The sequence below is a fragment of the Neofelis nebulosa genome, chromosome 10 (genome assembly GCF_028018385.1).
Source record: "Neofelis nebulosa isolate mNeoNeb1 chromosome 10, mNeoNeb1.pri, whole genome shotgun sequence".
Classification (NCBI taxonomy): domain Eukaryota; kingdom Metazoa; phylum Chordata; class Mammalia; order Carnivora; family Felidae; genus Neofelis; species Neofelis nebulosa.
In genome coordinates, this window is record NC_080791.1 from 93,403,729 (window position 1) to 93,422,686 (window position 18,958).

At 36.5% G+C, this 18,958-nt stretch overlaps 1 protein-coding gene across 7 annotated transcripts in view; it reads right to left on the minus strand.

Moving 5' to 3' along the window:
* LRRC4C (leucine rich repeat containing 4C) overlaps nucleotides 1-18,958 on the minus strand; it is a 1,203,118-nt gene that overhangs the window by 219,814 nt on the left and 964,346 nt on the right. Inside the window, exon 6 of one of the 7 annotated variants that reach the window (XM_058688697.1) lies at nucleotides 4,422-4,479. The exons of the other annotated variants lie outside the window; for them this stretch is intronic. The gene's annotated coding sequence lies outside the window, so the exon portion shown is untranslated. The remainder of the gene's footprint in view (nucleotides 1-4,421; nucleotides 4,480-18,958) is intronic. 7 annotated transcript variants of the gene reach the window in all.

Genomic DNA, 18,958 nt, shown 5'->3' on the forward strand with positions numbered 1-18,958 from the left:
GCATTTCAATCCTGTGTCCACTCTCTTGCTGGACAAGACAGAACTCCAGACCTAGAGTCTATGACATTTTTCTAGTGATGATAACATGAAATAACATCTGAAAAAATTATAATATAGACCTACACCGTTATTCTAAATGCTATTCTAAATGATTATATATATATAATATATATGTATATTATATATTACAATCTATATTTTGGGGGAAAAAAGAAAGTTGTAGAAAAATGTAGTTAAATAAAAGGAATGCAAGAAACTGAGATTAAAAAGAAAAATAGAGAAATTGAGAGTATAAAAGAACCCACGTGTATAGGTACTAAGTGTCTATGTAGACATACACGCTAAAGCCTAAATGGTACTGGATGAATGTCCATCAAGAGTTACCTACAATGAACTTTGGAAAAGAAATTACAAGTGGGAATGATAGGAAGATTTTAATGTTTTCTTTATTTATTTATGTTTGAATATTTCAATAAGAGGCAATAAGAGGATGTTTTATGCATTGCTTTTGTAATTAAAAAATAAAGGGAAGGAACTGAAGCCTTTATTATATATAAAAACTTGGTATCACCAGATCTGGAATGTGCCTACCTCCAGATACTTTGGGTATGAAAAGAATGTCTTTAACAGCCAAAGTGAACCTGGAAGATAAATATTAAATGAGGGGTGGCGTCAGAAGTTCAAAGTGAATAATTTTATGTATCCAGCAAGAACTGTACAGTCTATTCAGGCCAGTTTACTTCCTTAAATCAACTGAGGTCTTTTAACTCTTTGAATTTAGGCTTAGCTAGTCTTTACCTAGAATACCCATACTACTGTTTATACTGAGCACTCCAATGTCTCTTTCTCTCTGATGACACCAAACACCTGAGGGAAGAATTGCTTGTTCCATATTCTACGTTGTTCCAGCATTTATAAATTTATCTATATGTGATTGTTTAACTTTATGATCTACGAATATTTTGAAGTCAAGAATTTTGAGGGACATCTTGTCCTGAGTCCCCAGCTCATTGCAAAGTCTGGTACAAAAGTGCTCAGTAATTGTTTGTGGATGTTGTCACTGATTCTTGACTTCAGAAAGACAATGAAGACTTCCATAAAGTGTAGCATCATCCATGGTCTCTGCTAAAAGCACTGCCTTGACATTTGAGTATCACTTTCTAGTTTACAACTCTTACATTGCATTATCATCTTCAAGGATCATCTCAAGCCAGAAAAAATAGGTATTACCACTATTCACATTTTAGTGTTGAAGAAACAGATTTAGCATATTTATCTTCCCGAAGGGCTCACAGCTCACAAGTGGCACAGCTAAGTTTGACTCTCTGGCCATTTAGATCTAAAACTACAATCAATTATGTAGACTCAAGGAGGAAATGACACCACTAAGTTGTTCTGGGAGCCAGTGTACTTCTGGTGCCCTAGACATAGCAACGTTCTGCAGAGGTGAGTAAAGGTGAAATAGCGGCTCCATCTTCCTCCTTAGAGACTTCATTTGCAGCAGGGATGGGGGGCATTCTCACAAACACCATGTCCGTCCCTGCTCCCAACAGCTCAGACAATGGTCAATATACAATTATACTGCACCACCACTGAAACCCATGCATACTAAATAGACTTGGTGATCCAAATCTGTAACTTCTTCTAATGATTTCAATGTGTTGTGGAAATGATAACAACAATAATAAAACATAGTTCCTTCCTGCACACCCAAGGTCAAGACCAGAGATTATTTGAGAAATGGGGGAGAAGAGGGAAGAAGAAGACAGAAGAGCAGTGAAGGAAATGCTTTTCTCAAGGTTAAGCTAAAATTATTGAGCATTTACTCTGCAGTGTTTAAAACACATAGTATAATTATGCAGAGGTTTTTTTTTAATTTTTTTTTAATGTTTATTCATTTTTGAGACAGAGAGAGACAGAGCATGAATGGGGGAAGGTCAGAGAGAGATGGAGACACAGAATCCGAAACAGGCTCCAGGCTCCGAGCTGTCAGCACAGAGCCCAACGCGGGGCTCGAACTCACGGACCGCGAGATCATGACCTGACTGAAGTCGGCTGCTTAAGCAACTGAGCCACCCAGGCGCCCCTAATTATGCAGAGTTTAAGTGCATAAACTTACAAGTCAGACTGTATGGGCTTTGAATGTCAGCTCTGGCATTCACCAACTATGAGTCTTGGACAAGTTGGTTACTTCTTCAGTGCTCAGCCATGAAATGGGGTTGATATTAACACCTGCCTTACAGGGTTGTTCAGTGACGTGGCCTCTGCCAATTCCTATGGTGTGAACACTCATACCAATGCCTATTAGAAGCCATCAACAAACAGCTCACAAAATCCTTGAATACTGAAAATTCTCGAAATTCTTATGACATAACCAGCCAGCTCAAGCATACTTCTGTTGCTATGATGATTAAAGTTAGTATCATAAGCACTGAAGGGAGTTCCCGGGATAGTGTGCATATATTCAGCATTTTTGTTCATTTTTTAAAAAGAGATACTTACATTAATTCATCTATTCCTCACAATTATTCTGAGATTGGTGTTATTATTATTTACATTTCAGAGGAGGTTAATGAGGTGGGAAGGGCTTCAGTGTCTGGTTGCAAAGGAGAGAAGTGAGACTTGACCAGTCTGATGCACCATACCGTCCTCTTGCCTGAGCCCTTGGGAGATCACATCCCATTGTGCGTATGCAAGAGTTTGTGCATGCTTACAGAATGAAAGAAGGGGAGAGAATCCTGGTAAAATAATACACTCTGGACTGCCACTATCAGTTCTAGAGTGTCCCTTGGTCCCGGGGATATTTTTGTTGCCTTGGAGGCAAATTACATGATACCATGGGGAAGACATTCTATTATGTATTCCCAAGAATAGGGAAGAAAATAAGGACAGCATCTACTCCCTGAGTGCCTGAGTGTTTACCTGAATTTGACATTTTGTTAATCATTTGGATCTTATGTGGTAATCATAAAAACTGTCTAAGGAAGGATTTGTTTTGTACCATTCTGCAGCTAAGGTAACCGTAGCTCAGAGATGTTAAATAACTTGCTCAAGGTCACAAAGCTCTTATTAAACATCAACTTTGTTTGAATCCAATATTCTATGGATACACGGCAAACCATATATTCTACTGCTGTCTCTTAAATTCATGAAAAATTACCAAGAAATTTAGGATTACATTGATGCCCTTTAGAGGTGAGAATATTATCAAGAAATTTAAGCTTCACACTAAAGCGTTTTATTTATTTTATTTAATTTATTTTATTTTTAAGTAACCTCTACACTCAACATGGGGCTTGAACTCAACAACCCCAAGATAAAGGGTTGCAAGCTCCACCAACTGAGCAAGCCAAATGTCCTACGCTAAAGCTTTGTAGAGTTGAGAATATTAGAGACCAGTGTCAGGCCAAACATAGGGGGCTGAAGAAAATTCATGTATTCAATGTGACTGTTACTTCATTAAAAACATAATTATATTTTATTGTCAAAGCCCCTTTACTTTGAGTATTGTGTATAGGTCTGAGACTAGAGGGGAGCAGGACCACAGATTTTGTGCCTTTCAGAAAAAGTCACATTAAAAGATATGCAAGGGTCAACTTCAGGCTACTCTACATTCTGTTTGCACCTTCATTGTATTGGTTGGAGGAAAAAAAGAATTAATTGGTTCATTTAGCTCTTCACTTAATTCAGCCTTTTATTGTGCACTTCAGTTCTCATCCAAATGAACAGAGACAGTGCGAGAAACAGAACACAATTTAATGGGGCTCTCAAAAATGTGCAGTTGTTGCCCTTGCTTCTTTAATAGACACAAATCATTTATTTCCTTCTGTAAAACTCCATTACCCAGCAAAAAATAGTTTCTTAACAAATGTATATCTTACCAAACATGGAAAAATGGAAAATGCATCCTCCTCTCTCCCTCTCTGTCTCTCATATGCACAAAGTCATAGAGACTCATTCACAGTGTATCTATACACAAGCCTCCCTACTGAGTTCTACAAAGCCCACAAAGCATGTTAAGGATATAATGTCCTTTTACACGTTAAGGACGTAATGCCCTGAGCATGAAACAAAGAATTGAGAGAAATTAGAAGTAAAAGGGAACTTAGCTCAAATTAACTCTGTTCTTCCCATTTTATAGATAAGGAAAGTGAGTCTTGAGAGATGAGGTGATTAGCCCGGGCTCATGCAGGTGATCATTTGGGAACATAAATCAAGCTGTCCTCTCCAAACTCTTAATATAGCCTTCTCTCTCCTATACTGGGCTACCTGCCCAGTATTGATCAATATTCATCATTTCAGTGGTCCCACACACTGATCTCATTGAGTGCCTATCATCCTATCCTCCCCCAAAATGCATGTGCATCTATAGAGAATCCTGGGGCATCCTTCTGTTTCCATATAAAAAAAATTCCCCTTACCTTTTAGAATATACTCCATGCTCTTCTTTTTCACAGTGATCATCTTTTGAGACATGGCCTTGGGAAAGGACCAGAGAAATAATTTTATTTTTTTATTGAAAGCTCCCAAATATGAGTTCATGGCTGGTTTGAATTTCCACTGATTCTCCTGCTCATGCTTCTTCCCACACAACCATAAATACTTTACTTGCCTCATGCTAATGATTTTCATCAATTTAAAGAGCTAGTTTAATTAATCTCCTGTTTAACAAAAAAACACAAGTCAATCTGATAAAATGTTTAGGAGAAAAAGTAAAGCTGATGTTCTTCCCCACAGTGATGCGCCATGTAGGTTTAAGGAATGGCGTGGGCAAGTGATACAGAAGTAATTTGTTACTGGAAAATAGTCTAGATGTGTGTGCTCATCTTAAAAACTTAGCACTACTAAGTGGCATTGTGCAAGCCTAACATCCCATCTTTCCCCAGCAAGCCTCTGCTCTGGGGAACAGATCCAGGTGATAGAGGTGCATGTCACATCCTGGTTGCTTGGGAAATAAGCTGTCATTTCATTTTGAACTTCCCAGTAGTATGAGTTCAGTAGTATGAGTTCAGCTTTCTCAGTAAAGATAACATTTTTTTTTCCCCAGAGCCATCCATTATTTGTACTGGGGACTCTGTTAATTTCACTGCTTGTCAATTAAGTTCATCCCTTAATTTAATAGGGATTTGTATACAAAACATCACAGTGTTAATCTTAGTCTTTATTTCATGCCTAGAATGAGCTTTACCCTCCAAGCATCCTCGCATCCAATCACAACATCTCAGTTTATCCTGTAGCCAAAGTAATCCTCTTATGTATAGGTTTGATGAGACCTTCCTGCTTCAGAACCTCTTGGATTCCCACTCTCTACTAGATATAATCCAAGTTCTCTCACACAGCAATAAAGTTGTAAACAATCTGAATCAGCCCACCTGACTAGACTTTTGTCTTCTACTTAATTTTCACGAATCCTTTATGTCCTCTAAAACTTGTCTAGTTGAAAATCAAAGTCAGAATTAAAAAAATATATATACCTAATTAGTAGCTTTGCAAAAGCCTTTCCCCATCTGATACAATGATGCCTATGGGATTTAGGGGAAAAAAAGAAAATTAAAGAAGAAGAAAATACCCAAGCCACACTTAATAGGACACATTTTTGAGAGCCTAAGAATGAGAGTTAAAAAAATAAAGTATCACTTGCTGAAAGTTAAGCTGGCTACTCTCTAGGTTAAACAAAAAGTCAAAAATAGAATTCAATCCTAAACATTTTATGCATCCATAAAAAGTTAAGAGAATCCAGAAAATAAAAAATGGATAAAAATGAGTAAAACATATGAAGCAATGTGCTATGCATTGAGGGTCTGTGCTCCACCTTCTGCCCCAAATTCTTATGTCAAAGGCTGATCCCCAGTATGATGGTACTTGGATTCCTAGCCTTTAGGAGGTATTTAGGTTTGGCTGAGGTCATAGGTATGGAGAACCCATGATGAATTGGTGCCCTTATAAAAGAATGAAGAGCACAGAGTTCTCTTTTTCTGCTATATGAGGATAGAACAAGAAGTTGACAATCTGCAACCCAGAAGAGATTTCTCCCCAGAACCTGATTGTGCTACCATCCTGATCTCAGACTTTCAGCCTCCAGAACTATGAGGAATCAGTTTCTCTTATTCATGAGCCACAACATCTATGGTACTTTTTACGGCAGCTTCAACTTAGATACACTAGTTTTCAGTGTGGACCACGGACAGTGTAGGACAGTGATCTGTGAAAGAAGGTAAACAAATGAGATGATATCTATGACTCTCCTAACTGACCACCTGGAGAGAGATTCCAGGCCACAGTACATGGAGAAGAAATCCAAGAGCTTCCTGTTCTGCTTGAGTTGAGGAGACAGTATTTCAATTTTGGGGAGGCAAAAAGGCTAGAATTTGAGATGCAGAATACAGAGAGGAGAGAGTCGTACAGAGGGCTCCAGAGAACTGCCGAGGTTTCCATGTAAGCCATTAGATGAGTACTGATTAGTACACAAGTGTGAGGAAACTACCAAGTCTGGAAGAAGAATCAGCAGATAGGAGCAGATGCACAAATCCCTGTTGTTCACACAAGAGGAAAAGTTCATGTTCCCACCAAACAGAACCAAACAGAATGGGCAGACTTCCTAACAAATGGGCCGTTGAGCAGTGGCCACAAAGGGTATTGCCTCGGTAGTGAGGTCTAATGAGCTGCAGACTAATGGCTGCTCTGCACCCAGTAAATAAACTAAAAAGAAAATTTTAAGAGAAATTAAATTATACCACATAACTTAACTGTATACAAAACCAAGACCACAAATATTGCAAGAAACAATAACAGAAAAAAATCCAGCAACCACTAGCATAAAATTTACAATGTCTGGCATCCAATAGGAAATTACTGGTCATGGAAAAAAGCAGGAACATTTGACCTATAGTGGAAAGAAACATCAGTTAATAGAGACAGACCCTAAGTTGACTTAGATGAAAGAATTAGTAGAAAAAGATATTAAACTGCTATTATAAATATACCCCATATGTTCAAGGAGGTAAATGAAAGGCATGGATACGTTAAGAGATATAGAAGATAGGAAAATGATCAAATTGATGGGGGAGGGGAAGGAAAAAAGACGTTAGAGAGGGAGGGAGTCAAAGCATAAGAGATTCTTAAAAACTGAGAACAAACTGAGGGTTGAGGGGGGGTGGGAGGAAGGGGAGGGTGGGTGATGTGTATTGAGGAGGGCACCTTTTGGGATGAGCACTGGGTGTTGTATGGAAACCAATTTGACAATGAATTTCATATTTAAAAATAAAATAAAATAAAAATTTTAAAAATGATCAAATTGAACTTCTAAAGATGTAAAATGTGTTATCTCAGATGCAAAATACATTTGGTAGGATTAAAAACAGCTTAGATATTACAGATGCAAATATAACTCAAAGACACAGAAATATAAACAATCCAGAATGGAACTATCCATTTTAAAATATAAAATAATAAAATAAAATAAAATAAAATAAAATAAAATAAAATAAAATAATAAAAGGAAGTTAACAAAGCATCCATTAGCTATGAGGCAACTTAAGGATCGTAAAATATATATAATGATGTCTCAGAATTGAGACAGAATGGACAGAAAAAAAATGGACAGAAAAAAAACTTGCAGAAATAATAACTAATATTTTTTTCCAAATTTAATGAGAACTATGAACCTACTGGTTAAAGGAGCTAATGAACCCAGGGAAATAATGAGAAAAGAAAAAAAAACCCTACAAAGTGACATCATAATCATATTGCTTAAAACTAGTGATACATTGGGGCGTCCTGGTGGCTCAGTCGGTTGAGTGTCCGACTTTGGCTCAGGTCTTGATCTCATGGTTCGTGAGTTCGAGCCCCCGCTGGGCTCTGTGCTGACAGCTCAAGGCCAGGAGCCTAGTTCGGATTCTGTGTCTCCCTCTTCCTCTGCTCCCCCCCCTGCTCACACTGTGTCTCTCTCTCAAAAATAAACAAAGATTAAAGAAAATTAAAAAAAAATAGTTTAAATCTTACAAGCAGTGCAAAGAAAAACATTACCTATAGAGGAAAAGATAAGAGACTCTTTGTTGGGAAAATTACAAATGGAAGAAAATGAAGCCACATCTGTAAAATACTGGTGGAAAAAAAAAAGACAACCAACAACCTGTTAACTTAGGATCCTATATCCCACAAAAATATTTTTTCACAGTGAAGGTAAAATAATATCTTTTCCATAAATACAGAATGTGAAAGTCTTCATCACTACCTGACAAGCAATACAGAAATGTTAAAGGAAGTACTTTAGACAGAAGGAAAGTGGTACCAGGTACCAGGTCGAAATTTGGAGTTAGACACAGGAGTGAAGTATACGGCACATGGTAAGTATGTGGGAAAAATTAAAATTTAAATGGTGATAAATAAACAAACAAAATGTAATTGGCTATTTAAAGCCAATATACCATATTTACCACATATACTATGATTTAAAAGTATACAAAATAAGATCTCTACCAGAATTTACTCATCCTATATTTTTTCCTGATTTCATCCCTATGAGGGAACGTGCATTAAAAACTTGAAAAGAGGGGCCTGAGTTCTTTCTCCAGTTCTACTTCCAACTATGTAACCTGAGAAGGGGTGCTTTCTCATTCTGTGCCTCTGTTTCTCCTGTGTAAAAGAAAGGCATTGGCCTTTATTAAATTCTGTGGTTCTTTTACCATATGGTACACCCTTCTTAATGTCTCTTCTTGACAAATTCCTGTCACATGACTTCTAAGGAAGAACTGAAAGCAAGCTTGGAGAGCTTCAGAAAGACTTTTTAAGCAGGGTGATGTATAAATCAAAGAAAGGAGGAGGGCTGAACATTTTTTTTTTTAACAATAGTATTTAAGAGAAGCAAATGTCATGGGTGGTGACTCAAGCTGACGACTGTCAGATATTCATGATGCAGAACAAAAATGCCAATCTTGACACGATGAGAATAACTATCTTCATTGTCATCATGATTTTTTTCAAATATTTATTCTATTTAAAGTACCTGAGTGGGTTGTATGAGGTATAGACCTCTCTCCATTTTACTTATTATATCTGACTTTGCAACCAGATACATACTATCAATAATATTTTAAATTCATCTCAGTAGAAATACACCTTACATAGTCTCTCACACACACACACTTCAAAGTTCAGTTCAGTTCAACAAATATTGATTGAATATCAATTGAGGAATTCAATATGGTATATCAGAATGATATGAGACCGGGATTTTAATCTCAACACAGCTAACTAGCTTAATTGCCTAGAAAAAGTCTTATTTTGTTAAAAATATGTTCTGTCTTCTATAAAAATGAGGAGGCCAAATTATATTATTCTGAAGGTCATTTCCAGTTACAAAGTCTTGTAAGTGTCTCTTTACTTACAGCTGTGCTGGAAACTGTGGATGAAATAAACCAGTATAAAATATGCTTCTTACCTTTGAGAAAATTATGGTCTAATTAGGTCGTAAACTATATACATATTTTTAAAGTTTATTTATTTATTTTGACAGAGGGGTCAGAGAGAGAGAGAGAGAGAGAGACAGAGAGAGAGAGAGAATCCCAAGCAGGCTCTACAATGCCAGTGTGGAGCTAAATGTGGGGCTCAAACTCATGAACCGCGAGATCATGACCTGCGCTGAAATCAGGTTGGGCACTTAACCGACTAAGCCACCCAGGTGCTTCTAAACTGTATACATATTTAACTCAGAATTAATTGCTAAATGTTGATTATGTGCAAGGAATTAGGCTTGGTGCTACTTGAATTATAATAAGTATAAACTCCAGGGAGATATTGTCAGCTAGGATTTCAGGAACAGCTTTGCAAAGAAGGTGAGATGCAGGATGGAATTTGAAGGATGGATGGTGTTAAACTACGGGTATTGTGAGAATATGGCTCACCCAGATGGTAAGATTTTAGACAAAAACTTTAAAAGAATAATATTTACTCACATTATGCTTATAAACAGGCAAGGTTTACAATAGGTAAGGCTTATTTAAATCATGTGTGTATGTCTCTGTGTCTGTGTGCAATTTATATACATCCACACACATTTCTTGACTGAGCCATTTTAATGAGGAGGAGAAAGAATGAGGACAAATGCGATGGGATGATGTAGTACAAATAGTACCCAGATATTCTCATTTCACATTCAAACACTGAAACTAACTAGGTCTACAATCTCATGTAACTCTTTTTACATTTCTTAGTGTTATTAGCACTACAATATGGTGGTGGTAGAGGGTATTAGGTAAACTAGATGAGTTTTGACTATGAGTGCTAGCTCTATCATTATATATTGACAATTTGAACTGAATTAGTGCTCACTGTGATCATTGCATCATATCTGTTTCTGAGATACAAAGGCACACAGCTCCTTCCAGAAGGAGTTGGTTATCTGGTTTGGGAACCAATGCATAGACATGAAATTGAGACTACAAATGTTTCTTTAATATCTGCATCCTCACTACACATTTTATCTCCATTTATGTGGCAACCTTGTTTTCCATGGTATTTCTTATGCTTAACATAGAACCAACTGCATTGTAGACATTAAGTTAACCTCTTACTTAAATTATCAGTGAATACATTTATGAAAGTACACTGGTTAACTAATTAGTACCATATTGAGAGTTTTATTGGCTCTTTACTTCTGTTATAGAATAGTATAGACATATACCAGTTCATATATACTCATTTTTCCATCTTTTCTGATTGATTTGGTGGAAACAGTGTCAGTAGTTAGTCCACATTTAGCTCATAACAGAAGAGTCCACCACTAATTGTATTTTGTGCAAGACTTTGATGGTACACTTGTAAATTGTGCAAGACTTTGATGCAAGACTTTGATGGTACACTTGCAAATTGTGCAAGACTTTGATGGTACACTAATATTTTTTGAAAAATTGCCATCACCATCTCTGTTGTATTACATTGAATTACAACATGGCCATGCTGGCAATCTGGAAAGACCTAAGAGAAGAAAAGCAAAATGGCCTTAGCTAGAAGGGGAAACATGAAAAAAACAGAGGGTAGAAGCCACAGCATTGCATGTAAAGCTCTTTGGGTGTCTTCCAAGTCATGAACCTCCCTTTTTTGAGGACTTAGTCATCTACATATCTTGTGTCCCTAACTCCATCAGCTTTTTGGTAAAATATCATATTTTCAAAGAGGTCTTCCAAACAATCTTAATTTATCATTGCAACTTCTTGTTTTTGCTCCCTTTTCCCTTTCTCCACAGCAATTATCTTCTGGAATATTATGTGGGTTACAAATGTGTTTGGGTATTATCTGGCTCCTCCTGCTAGATTGTGAACTTTGAAAGGGCAGCTTTGCCTGTGTTTATATACATATCCCAAGTCTTCAGCATAATGCTAAAGTGGAATCTCAACAAATATTCAAAATTTCAAATATTCAATGTAAACTGCACCTTCTACCCCTGCACACCACTGATCACCTGGGCAGCAATGTTTTTCTTCATGACTTATGACTGTGGTCACAGATGATTGCCTTAAGGCAGGTACCTTCTCAAACGTGGCCAAGGCATTTATATTAATAATATAGAAGAGTGGGAGAAATAGGTATTTTGAAAATCAACACACATAAACAAATAATTATAAATTGCACTACTGTGGCATGAAATAAAAGGATGAGCAAAAAATGGGATGCAATTTCCATTGGGAGGATTAAAGAAGATCTTCTGAAAGTACTAACTTGGGTGCAGTCTTGAAAGGGAAGAGAATTTTGAGTTGCAATGTTCTTACTTATTTTAAGCCTAGCTAATTAGTCTTCAATGTTCATATCAGGGCACATGAAATCTTCTACGCAAGGGTGAATCAAAATTTTCTCACAGCCCCACAGATTTCTTCTGCAACGCCCTTAATACAGGACACTTTTACATGTGGTTGTGTGATTATTCACTTAACCCCTGTATTCCCTCTAGACTAAAAGCTTTATAAGTGAATGATCTCATTTCCTGGGTTTTCCCAATTCCTGATTTTGGCTTCTCTTGAGGAATAACTGAATGTCTGCCATCATTGGGTTTCAGAATAAAATTATGCATTCTTATAATAAAATTCCTGTGATTATTTATTTGCTAGCCTAGTAGGTTTTTGTCTGGTGCAAACAAGAGATTTCCATGATGTCATATTTTGCTCTACAAAGATAAGTTTGCCATTTGCAGCACTAATATGAAAGATATAGCTGTCCCACAGGCTTTGCAGACAGGCAAACAAGGTTTCAAATCCATGTCCTATCATTTAATGGTTGTATCACCTTGGGCCAGTCTTTCAATCCCTCTGAGCCACAATTTCCTAATCTGCAGTAGAGTGATAATAATGCCTACCTTAAGGGATGTGGTAAGATTAATTAGATGTTGCAAACAAAGTATCTACACTGTCTTAGCAAATAAGTGAGCTTCATAAGATGGTTAATGAGATAACAAGATAATGGTTAATGCATAAGAAGAAAAAGGCAGAGGGGCTGCTTTTTACTACATCTCTTCAATAGAAATATATTGATAACTATTATGTACCAAGTTTGTGGCTAGATGTACAGTGATACAGTCATAATCAGGACACAAGCCTGTCACCAAGGTGAATACCAGTTGACTCCACATGATAATCACATGAAGAGAGGAGCTGGAATCAGCTTTGTCTTCTACTATTGCCAGCCCTTCTCTTTGATTCCCAGGGAGCAGTGAACTTTAAGGACCCAAGCTTTTTTTCCCATTATTTTCTCTCTTCTTATGATACCATTTTACTCTGTAGTTTTTAAATAGTTACCAGGATGACTAAACAGAGGAAGCAACTACCTAAACACCATCTCCAAAACTGTAGTATAAGGCAAGATGTACATACCAAATAGAAAATGAAAAAAAAAAATGGCAGACTTGCCAAATGTTTCATAGGCACTCCATATTGATCTGGTTGTTTCCAGTTTTTTTTTTTAATAGGGAGAAGCAGAAGTAATTATTTTAAAACAAAATGGCACCTTATAGCTCCAAGAAGATTTGCATCCATGAGAAGTTATAAAAGTGATTACCTTTAGATTTCTTGTATCTGAGTAAGGATGCAAGAAGTTTAATGGCCTGCTAACATGAATGTAGTCCTACAGGGACCCACATAATTCAGCACCTGTAGAGACAGAGCTGAGAGTTGGCCAGTAGGGTTTATTAATGTTGGTTAGATGGGAACACACACACGCACACACACACACGCGCACACACACACGCACACGCACACGCACACACAATGCAAAATGCCAACTAAATGCCCAGACAGTTAAATACCATTTGTGACATCTCAAACTGAAACTACTGAACACTGAAACTACCACCATTGACGGTATAGGAAGCTCTTTACAATTGCAATAAGACTGATGATGATGGAGGGTGTTATTTTGAGCAAGGTACCAATCCTCAGAAGTTAAATTAGCAAAGGATGGGGGACAGGGGGCAAAATAAAGTAGCAAGCAACAACAACAATGGCTTTACTTAATATATATTATAATCAACCTTACAAAATTCACTAAGAATATCAAGTTGAAAAAGGGTCTCAAAACAAACCTGTTAAGACTCAGGGTCATCAAGCTGTGATTAAAAAAACCCAAGAACACAAAATCAAAGTAACATTTTGAGAGGGCTTCTGCCAGCCCACACTCTGCATCAAGAGGTAAAACAAAGCTGGCAACTGTTTTAGTAAAATGTTTTAGTAAAATCATCCTAGCATGGGGTTTACAAGAGAGCAAGAGACAGTACATGGGGCTCACCGAGATTGTATTTTCCAAGAGATGAAAAATTGTTTTTAAAATAAAATTATGCAATATATAACTGAAAATAAAAACATTAAAATAAAATTTGTTTTCAATTCGTTGCTGCTATTCCAGATTTTTATAGGCCCACCTTTTAAAATGGATCTTTGTAAGCTCATTTTAGCAAATGCTTTGCAAAGTTTTAACGTGGAGTGAGTCATATTTAATTGCCACTGAACACTGACTTTATAAAGAATTTTGTCTAAATACAACCTTCAGACACAGAGACACTCATTTTTGCATAAGAAGTGCTGCTTGCTAGATCACAAAGACATTAATGAAAAAAAATTAGAAAATAGATTACAGGCATTCTTTCCACAAAAACTGAAGCACAGGATTATTAGTTTTCATATCGCATAAAAATTCTACAGACATTGCATCTGTACTTGTCACTTTGTGTGTTAATTTTTTTTTAATTGTAGGCAGCTTCCCAATATTATAAACTGTAGCTTAATTCTATTCAAACTTTTCCAGCTGGGGTAATATATGCTTTGGCCTTGTCTGCTCTGCAAAGTTGGGATGGTTCTTTGCGAATAGGAAAGGTCTAGACACTATATTTTGTACACTTCTCACAATGCTGTTGGCAGAAAAACATTTCCTTTATATCCAGAGGTATAGAATTTGCAGCATTGGCCCAAGTAACCATACATTATTTTAATGATCAATTCATTTACTACAACCTCCCAATTGCCTAAATCCCTAATCGGAGTGTAAATGATTATAGACCATGGTGGACTCTTTTGTTTTTGCAACTGAAGCCTTTCTGAGTTAAATAAGCAGTTGGGCCTATTAACCCTTTCAGATACTATCATGAGTTTAATATAACCTTAGTAAGCCAACAACTATTTACAAAGCTATGTGCTAAAAAAATGAATATTCAAGGTGAATCAGACCAAGCCTCTGCCCTTCATGGCCTCACAGAAATGTAAAAGTATAATTAGTTCTAGAATATTGAAACACAAATGGATCAGAAAAAGACATAATGAAAATAGAGATTCCAAATTGGACAACATGGCTCAGGAAAATACTGCTTTTTCACTTGAGTCTGATAGGCTCATATATTTCACAATTAGGTAGGCTGGGGAGGGGTGGAGACAGAGGAGTAAGATAAAGAAACAGAAATACAGAAATATGTCTTAGAAGCATATCTAGAAATTTAAGTAGTATATATTTTTTTTTATTTTTATTTTTTTTAAATGTTTATTTATTTTTGAGACAGAGAGAGACAGAGCATGAACGGGGGAGGGTCAGAGAGAGGGAGACACAGAATCCGAAACAGGCTCCAGGCTCTGAGCGGTCAGCACAGAGCCCGACGCGGGGCTTGAACTCACGGACCGCGAGATCAGGACCTGAGCCGAAGTCGGACGCTTAACCGACCGAGCCACCCAGGTGCCCCAGTAGTATATATTTAAAAGAAGCATGGATGTGGCCTTTGGTTCATGGGATCAAAAAAACAGGGATCAAATAGTTTCCTAAAACAGGTGTATTTTTAAAGAAGCTATCAGTCCAGACAAAAGGTCTGTGACTGAGACATGAAACAACCTTATGACCCCACCAATAGGAAACAGTAGGAAACTTTGCAAAGGAGGTCAAATTTTCAGTGCCCATGGAGGATATGGAATGCAAAGCAAGGACCCCAACCAAACAGCAACCCTAGGGCCTAATCAAAGGACATTAAGAGCCTTCTCAGTGTCTGTCTAATAGTTTTAGAAACCCCTGATAGATAATGGGCACTAGGCAGAGAAACACCCTAATCTGCTCTGGATTATCACCATTCTGCCTCTACTTAGAGACAGTGCTTTGCTTTTGAGATTAGATTTGGCCAATAGGTAATATCTTTAAGGTTTACAATCTTAATTACATCTTCAAATCTCTTTTACAATGTAACATAACATGTTCACAGTTACCAGAGATTAGGACAAGGATGTTACTTGGTGAGCAGGAGGGGAGTGGAATAGAGAGGCAAGGCATCTGGCCTACCATACCCATAATCCTGGACTTTGAGCTTGATGGCATAAACTTGGAATGGATTTTTTAATTGCCTCCCCTGGGAGGAGAGAGAGTGATATGTTGCTGACCAGAGGGATGGGAAGCTATATACATTATGATCAGCAAAGTAGATTATTTTTCATTACCCCTATTCACCAAATATTTCTGACCTCTGATCATTTGGTGGGATTGGATATCTGGCTTCTGACTGATTGAGTAGGGGCATTTGACCAATTCTTGTAGAGAATCCTTGCTGACCCATAATGGATTGCTTTTAAGCCAGAGAAATTGGGATTTTTTTTTATAGTAGTTTGAATAACCCAGTGAATAATAGCTGGAATAGTAGATGTGCAACTATTATTTGTGAATGGAGGACTTCTAGGTCTAGTATTGGTGTCATAGTTTTCCCAACACACATGTATGATCTTTCCAATTAAAAGACAGATTCTTTAAAAACTTGCAAGGACAATTGGGTGACCCTATGTACAAAGTTAAATATTAATGTCTGCTTCAAATCATATACTACAATCATTTCACATAAATAGAGACTCACATTTGAAAGGCAGAATAATAAAGCATGTGTTAGATAATATAAAAAAATCTTCATGACCTTGGGGACAGGGATGATATCTCATTAAACTAGTCACCGGAAGCATTAACCATAAAGGAAAATTTGATGAATTTGATAATTAAAATTTTAAAAATTCTGTTCATCAAAATATGCCAAGGAGAGTGAAAATCAAGTAGTGAAATGGGGAACACATTTTCAACGTAATCAGCAAAGGATTACTATGCAGAATATAATAAAAACTTTTGTAAATCAACAGATAAAAAGACTCAATAGGAAATGGATAATGAATTCAATAAGCACTTTCCACAAAAAAATCCAAATAACTAATAAACTTATGGAAGATATTCTAATAATTAGCATCCAACATAAAATAAATGAAACACAAAGGACATATCATTATTCCTTCACAAGATTACCAAAAACTTAAAAGTTTAACAATAATAAGCACTGGCAAAAAGATGGGCCAAAGATAATTCTCATTCATTGTTGGTGAGAGTGAGAATCACAACGATTTTGTGATAACAATTGAAAAGTGCTTAATATACATAAAAGTTACTAAATAAATGCTTGTGGTTGTTGTGGTTGTTATTATCATGCCTTTACTGACTCTCATAGGTAGGATTAGTCTTATTCAATCATTGAACATGCACTCATTAATTTCCTATTCTATGCTAGATCCCATGTTAGAATCTGAAAATCCATATGTGGATTTAAGAAAAATGGTTTTAATGCCTGTACTCAAATTGCTTATTTTTTAATGGAACTAATCATTTGTTTAATTTTTACTTCAAGTTTCCTCCATAGAAATTCATATCATAAAAGTATTTAATATCTATAATTTATTGAATGCTTAATATGTGCTAGGAAAACAGAAAGCATATTAGTAAATAGCAAAACAAAAACAAAGATTCTGGAGAAAGTTTAAGATTTCTTAATGAAGTTTTTCCACATTCTTATCATATTTTACTCTCAAATTTCAGACATTCTTTTTAGCAGGAGCTCATTTCATACCCAGTCAGCCCAGCAAGAAGGAACATCAGAAAGGAGGAAATTTGCTAAATCTCTCCAAGATTCTCTCCATCCTGTAAAAAATGTTACTACTATTAATCTGATTAGGGTAATGTATTTATCTCTCTAATTGGCTCATTTATCACGTGTTAAATTTTAGCATCCTTTGAATTTATTGAGGGAAGGAAAATAGAACTTTGAGATCACTTCTTCAATTTCCTCATTTTACAAATGAGAAAACCTGAAGTATAAGGAGGTTGAGCAAAAGGTCTAAAGTCACACAGCTGGCAAAGAACTAAGTTTAAGTTCTTTATGTTCCTTTCATGCTAATTTTTGAAAAACTGTAGAAATTAACTCTATGGATTCCCGAGATTCCTAAGATATTTGCAGTTGAACAGAAGTTTCTGGTACACTGCACAGACAACAGACTGAAACACACTTACAGTCCTCCTATTCACTTGCCCTGTAACATCAGCCTGAGGAGCAGACTTGAGCTTTGCCACACACCTAGAGGCTACAGAGGTGCTCTCAGGAACAGAGGCCAAAGGACACCATCTTTGACACTACAAAAAAATTTTTTTTTTTTTTAAAAAGAACATTACACAGGTGCCTGGGGGGCTCAGTCAGTTAGGTGTCTGACTTTGGCTTGTATCATGATCTCACGGCTCGTGAGTTTGAGCCCCATATCGGGCTCACTATATTAACAAAGTAAAGAATAAAAATCGTATCATCCTCTTGATAGATGCAGAAAAGGCATTTGATAAAATTCAACATCATTTATGATAAAAACTCTCAACAAAGTGGGTATAGAGGGAATGTACCTCAACATAATTAGGATCATACATAAAGAACCCATGGCTAACATCATACTCAATGGTGATATGTTGAAAGCTTTTCTCCTAAAATCAAGAATTAGACAATAACAAAATATAAATACAAAAAATTTATAAAATTTAAAAGACATCCAAGTTGGAAAGGAAAAAGTAAAACTGTCACTATTTGTGAACATGATTTTATATATAGAAAACCCTAAAGACTTTACAAAAACAAAACACAACTGTTTGAACTACTAAATGCATTCAATAAAGTTGCAGAGTACAAAATCAAGATAGAAAAATCTGTTGTATTTCTATACACTAACAACAAATTTTTAGAAAGAGAAATTAAAAAAAACAATCCTATTTATAATTGAACCAGAAAGAATCAAATGCCTAGGAATAAATTTAAACAAGAAATTGAAATACATACACACTGAAGACTATAAGATATTGATGATAGAAATTGAAGAAGACACAAAAGAAATGGAAATATATTCCATGCTCATGGATTGGAAAAATACTGTTAAAATGTCCATACTAGGGGCGCCTGGGTGGCTCAGTCGGTTAAGCATCCGACTTCGGCTCAGGTCATGATCTCACGGTCCGTGAGTTCGAGCCCCGCATCAGGCTCTGTGCTGACAGCTCAGAGCCTGGAGCCTGCTTCAGATTCTGTGTCTCCCTCTCTCTCTGACCCTCCCCCCATTCATGCTCTGTCTCTCTCTGTCTCAAAAATAAGTAAACATTAAAAAAAAATTAAAAA